Source organism: Benincasa hispida, chromosome 2 (genome assembly GCF_009727055.1).
Source record: "Benincasa hispida cultivar B227 chromosome 2, ASM972705v1, whole genome shotgun sequence".
In the NCBI taxonomy this organism is placed as follows: Eukaryota; Viridiplantae; Streptophyta; class Magnoliopsida; order Cucurbitales; family Cucurbitaceae; genus Benincasa; species Benincasa hispida.
Window position 1 is genome coordinate 41,311,764 of NC_052350.1, and position 6,928 is coordinate 41,318,691.

Here is a 6,928-nt window from a genome sequence, read left to right on the forward strand (position 1 = left end):
GATCGCATAGCTTTATCTAAACGATTGGGCATTGACCTATATGATAGGTCTTAGCCATCTCCCACTTGCCCAATCGTGTATGCAATCATTGTTTGCTCCGTTCTCTGCCTCATACCAAGTCCGAACAGAGCCCACCCTTTGTATTCTCATACCGAGAATACCAAGGTCACCTTGTTGGTGGTGTCAGACTCAACTTGACACCGTCGAGGTTTTCTGGAGGCCGTTCATGGTGCTGTGGAGGCCGTTCGTGTTGCGGAGGAGTTTGCGGCCGAGAAGATCGTTGAGGATGAGCGCGAAGTGTTCGTGTAGTGTTGCGGTCGTGTAGATCGGGCGTTCGAGGTTACTGTTGTTCGAGTGGCCGTGCGCATCAGAGCGTGGAGACATTACTACATTTGTTCGTACAGTTTTTCCTTCTGTACATTTGTTATTCATACTGTAATTTCTCTATATGAATTGTATAACTGCTTGTTTGAAGTCGACTGTAAATGTTATATTAATTCATGATTGTAATTTGGAATGGTCTTGTTCCGCTGCTCATGAAAATCTTGCTTTCGATTTCTTTCACTTTAGTGGAATGCCTGACAGTTAACGGATGGTAGATCTCGTAGCTAAACAGTTTAGTCAACTATTCAGTACCGTTCGAGCTTCAAGCCACAGGTCCATAAGGTCTCCTTGGTAGCTCAATGGATTCAAGTTAAGAATAAGTTTTTGGGTCAGTTTGAGGTGTTCAAATTGACAATAGGGAGTTTGATTATATATGATATAATTAAACGAGTCAATTATATATGATATAGTTGACATGATGTATGAGATACATTAATTAGAGAAAAAGGATATAAATATGATTTATATCTAGTGGAGGAGAAAAGAACTATGGTTTATATGTTGCATATGATGTGATATTAAACTATAGGTTATAAATATAATATGATTATATTTATTTTTTAATTAAACAATTATGAGATAATTGTTGTTTTTTTCTCTATAACCGCACGAGATAGTGGGAGGTTACATTCAGTTTTCGTAACTGAAGGATAAAATGAAAATAGTTTTCATTTTGCAAAGTGATCAGATAATCGCTTAACGATTAGTACACTGACCATCGTCTAGTAAACGAGAGCCTATACGATAGCTCAAGTTTTCCTAAACGATCGTGTACACGTGCAGATTTTCTAAATGATCGTATAGTATTTTCTAAGCGATCGCGCGCCCGAGCAATTTACCTAAACGATCGTCTAAACAATCAACCGCAATTTGCTAAATGATCGTGCACCTTTTGCTAAATGATCAAGCACCCGTCTACATGATAGACTGTAAATCCTCTCACTTGCTTGGTCGTTGTTTTCTCCTCCCCTCTACCAAATCCAACAGAGCCCACACCTCTTGGATTCTCACTCTGAGAATACCGAGGTTACTGAGTGGTAGTGTCCTACTTATGGCCGGTTCGTATTGAAGACGGTTCGATGGTAAACGATAGTGAGATTTGGTGGACGATAGACTGGACGATCATAGCGACTGCGTGAGTTGCCGTTCCTGACGAGAGTGAGAGTTCAAGGGAAGAAATGTTCTTCAATTGGTATGTCTCTCGTTCCTTTGCATTTAAGTTTTGAAAGCATGTCGTAATTTGTTGTTAAATGCATAACTTGTATGTTAGATTATGAATGCGGTATTTCTGTCACAATGAATTTGGAATGATCTTGCTTCCGCTCATAGGTACTCTTTGATAAGAGTTCCTTCAGTTGGCAATCTTATCTACTTATCTATGACTTGCCCATATATTGCTTATGTAGTTCATGTTGTCAGTTAATTCATAACAACTCCTCACACTACACATTTTGCTATCGTGCTTCGTATTCTACCCTATGTTAAAGGCACTCTAGGTGATGGACTTCAATTTTCTTCTCAGTCATCCCTCTCTCTGGCTACTCTAATGCTGAATCGGCTGGTAATCTTACTAATAGGCGATCCACTCTAAATTACTACTTTTATCTAGGTGATTGTCTCATATCATAGTGTAGTAAGAAACAAACTGTTGTTTCACGTTCCAGCACGAAGTCTAGATATCGTATACTTGCTGATACTACTTCAAAGTTATTATGGCTTCACTGGCTCCTTAAAGATATGAGAGCTTTTAAACTCTCTGCTACTATCCTTTACTGTGACAATTGAAGTGTTATCCAAATTGCTCACAGTGATATATTTCATGAATGTACAAGGCACATTGAAAATGATTGTCGTTTTGTCCATCATCATCTTTTGAGCAACACGCTCTTCTTACGCTCTGTCTCCACTATAGAGAAATCAGGTGATATTTTTACAAAAGCATTGTCACCTGGTCACTTTACTCAGTTTCTTCACAAACTCAAGTTGGTCTCTACTCTAGCACCTTGAATTTGAGGGAGGGTATTACTATATATGTATTTTGAGCTACAATTTAGGCTATTTTTAAGAAGATTTATTTGTTTGTTATTCTTCCTAAAAATTAGTCTAAATTGTAACTCAAAATATATATATGGTAACATCCTCCCTCAAACTCAAGATGGTAGAGTAGAGACCAACTTGAGTTTGTGAAGTAATTGAGTAAAGCGACCATGTGACAATATTTTTGTAAAAATATCATTCGGTTGCTCTATAATGGAGACAGAGCATAAGAGGAGAGTGCCATGAATAGCATTCATAGTGCAATTTCAGCGGCCAATTTACGGGACCAAATCAAGTTTCCACAGTGATATCTATCAAAATGTTGACAAACAACTCCTTTCCTCCATCTTTTGGCTCATTTATCTCCGAGGCTCATGGATATATTGAGCCAATTGTTAGCTTTCTTGCTAAGAATGTTTCTCCACTTCTTGCCAATGTGCATCATACTTTAATTTTATTAGATTTTCCAGAAGCATGAGCCTTGACTATGCTTTGTTCATCACAACACCAGTTGTGATAGAGATGGCAATTTTGAGTACCAAAGTCTTCTTGAATCAACGGTCGATGCTCTTTACATAGCCTGGAGAAGTCGAGTGGAGCCGAAGTGTTAATTGTGATATTGGAGACTGGTTGGCCATCGGGTGGAGGCACTGCTGCTACAGTTGAGAATGCAGCTATGTACTATAGAATTTTGATTAGCTTTGTTCAACGAGGGACTCAAAGAAGGCCTAGCAGAGCTATTGAAACGTATTTGCTTGGTATGTTTGATGAGAATTTGAAGTCTCCTAAAGTGGAAAAACATTTTGGTTTATTCACATCTGATCAGAAATCAAAATACCAACTTAGATTTAGTTGAATAGCATAGCTATTGGCACAAAGGAGAATTGGAGCTTTAGAATTGTATATGCACAAGTCTTTCAATATATAGCCGGTGAATCCAAGAGATTTCAACAGCTGTAGCAGCAAGGGCTCGATATTCGGCTCCAGTAGAGCTTCTCGATACTGTTGTCTATTTCTTGGCAAAGCCTCAAAGTTGCTTCGTAAGATCATTGATATAAGATGATCGATTTTCCGTGACCATAATGTCATCTACGTACAATAGATGATATGTAATTGAGACACGATCTTTCTGTTGGGTTATTTCACATATTGGTGATGACCCACATAAAGCCCAGTTGAAATTTTAACAGCGTGTCTTGACACGAGGCTCTTCAATCTGAACAATGGAGATTTCGTTTAGAGCTACCTATAGTCAAATTTCGTCGATAATTGATTGCCACTTCAAGTGAGACGTTTCTAATTTTATTCTTCTCAATTTGTTGCCGTTTGTTGTCAAGATTGTTGATCTTGAGAGATCTTGAGATATTTACTGTGTATACCTCTAGTTGTGACTAGGGAGAACTCATTGTAACCCATTATTGATTATAGTGAAGTTTTTGACTTCGGTCTGTTGTTTTTTACTCCTCACATTAAGGAAATTTTTCTATATTAAAATTCCTTATGTCCTTAATTGATTATTATTATTGTTGATAGTTGATTAATATTCTATTAGATTCACACAAGAGTTGGATAGTTGATATGAAAAATATAATGTTTATCCCAACACTTTCCTTATAAATAATGCAGAGTTTGCATATAGAACATTTGAACCACACTTGAGGAGCTTCTTTGAGGCTATACAAGGATTTTACTAGTTTACGAACATAGTATGGTTTTGATTTATTAATAAAACCTTGTGGTTGTTGCATAAAGGCTTCTTCAGTTCTTTGTTAAGAAAACATTCTTCACATCAAGCTGTCTTAAGGCCCAATTAAACTGAGAAAGCCAATGACATGTTAACATAAATAGTAGGTTTCTTAACCACATGACTTAAGGTTTTCTCAACATCTATATCTTTTTCTTGATGGTATCATTTGACAATGAGACGCGCTTTGTTACAAGCTATAGAACCATCTGGATTTCTTTTAATACGGTAAACCCATTTACATCCAATAGCACTCTTATCCTTAGGTAAAGGAGTCAAACCCAAGTACCTTGTTGCATGAGTGCATTGTAGTCCTTAGTTATAGCTTGTTTTCACACATCTACTTTGGAAGCTTTGACAAATGAAGTTGGTTCTATTTCAGAAACAGAACTGACAATATCAACAAAGACTTTCCATTAGGAAATGCCCCATTTTGAGCAAGTTTGCATTGGATGAGAGTTGCTTGTAGAAGGTATATTGGCAGTAATAGAGACAATATTTTGATCAAGATGTTTAGAGGTACAATGACTTGTTTGTCTTCTGCAATATGTGGTGCTAAAAGTTTATATTGTTATTTAAGACTGGTTCAATATTCATCTTAGATGTTGAAGATGAACTTGTAGAGGAACTGCAAGGGCCCAATGTTAGTAGAAGTTGTATTCTTAACACAAACATTATTAGTGGTAGTAGTATTATTAGTCAAGAAGCACAAATACATATACAAAATACGAATACGATACAACACTGACATGATGACACGTTATTTTCTAAAAATTTAGGACACGAATACAGCAAGGACCATGCTTTTTTAAAACAGACATTTTTAAAATTATATATTATTTTTAAAGCAGAAGGAAATTCAAAGTTAATGAGTTTATTTATTTCTTTGCTTATAAAATTATTTTGATGTATTTCAGCTCACATTTTATTATTTTTGTTATAAATGTGTTGACTTAGTATATGTAAGAAGTGTTTGATGCATGTTGACTTTGTAGTTTCTAACACATCTATTGCACTAGCAAGTGTCCGATGCGTGTCCAACAAGTGTCGGAGTGTCCAGACACACTAGTCAAACTAAGGTGTTCGTGCTTCTTAGATCCTTAGTAAATGACAACACTAAAAGAAGATGTAGCTAAATTAAAGTGATCGTGCTTCTTAGATCCTTAGGATAGCAAGCGCAACCAAAGATAGATAGAGATAGACCGCAACCAAAAATTTCAATAGACACAAATAGTAGTCTATTGCAGTCTATCATAAAAAAGATAGATAGAGATAGTAGTCTATTGCACATAGACATGAAATTTTGCTATATTTGTAAATATTTTGATTTTTTCTGTATATTTGAAAACAGACTTAGAATATATACAAATATTTTCTTTTCTAAAACTATAATGTAAAATAAGTAAAAGAAAATGTAATAAGTATAAGGACAAACTCATGAAATTAAATTATTTATGCTATAATTATAACTCTCCTAATTCCAAATGTGCCATAAATCGATGTGACATATAAATAAAACTTGATGTCACAAGAAAAATAGTATTGTATATAAAAATAACTTAATTTCATTCTTCAGTTAATTTTTTGTTATCTCTGTTACTTCTATGTGGTTTTCTCCATTTCTTAGTCTTTTTGTCAAAGAGTTCTTCTTTAATTATCCATTTTTTAGTTCTTCTTTAATTATCCATTTTTTCTCTCTCTAATATCTTTCTACCTCAAATTTTTATTCCTCCTTCAAATTTTGAAAATTTTAATAATTTTTTTATCGAAAAATTATTTCAAATGGTAAAACTGTTGAAAATATTTACAAGATATAACAAATTTTTTGAATTATCAATGATAGACGCTGATAAATACTGATAGACTTCTATCAGTGTCTATCAATATCACTGATAGAAATTTATAGAAGTCTATCAGCGTCTATCATTGATAATTCTAAAATTTTGTCATATTTTGTAAATATTTTGGTTTATTTTTCTATATTTAAAAACAACCATTTTTTATCTCCAAAATATATATATTTTTATAAAATTTTGGGAATAAATTTATACCCAAAATATTGAGGATTGTATCAATTAAAACCCTAAATTATTAATTGTATAAATTTAAATACCGAATTTTCATGAGTGTATCAATTTATACACTCCTTCAGATTTCGTTCGACAAATTTCATGTGAAACTTATAATTTTATATGTTAAATTTGTAAACTTTCCAAACTCTGGGAACTGAGTGAGTTTAGTAATACAAATTGGTCCAAAACAATCTATTCAAATATGAGTTTTGGATTACATTACATTACAAACTCAGTTCATTATAAGCCGCAGAGAGTCCCTAAGAGGCATTTGGATTGAGGGAATTGGAATGTGAACAAGGGCGAGAATGGTAAGAGATACACATCCTCTTGTTTGGTAAGTTTTTTTTAACCTTTAGGCATGTCAATAGATATTCTCATGCATTCATGTCCGCTCTCTCCTCTCTTTTAATACATTAACTTATTCTTTTATTTTATATATTATTAAAATTAGGGTTGTTTTTAAATATAAAAAAATAAATCAAAATATAGAAAAATTTTAGAACTATCAGTATCTATCAGTGATATTGATAGATACTAATAGAAGTCTATCATTGTCTATCAGCGTTTATCATTGATAATTCTAAAATTTTGCTATATCTTGTAAATATTTTCAACAGTTTTACTATTTGAAATAATTTTCCTTAAAATTAATTAATTTCAAAAAATTGAATTTATAATTTAGAAAATT

At 33.8% G+C, this 6,928-nt stretch overlaps 1 pseudogene; it reads left to right on the forward strand.

Moving 5' to 3' along the window:
- The first annotated feature begins 2,663 nt into the window (after positions 1 to 2,663).
- Positions 2,664 to 3,680, forward strand: LOC120071799 (annotated as a pseudogene).
- The last annotated feature ends 3,248 nt before the right edge of the window (positions 3,681 to 6,928 follow it).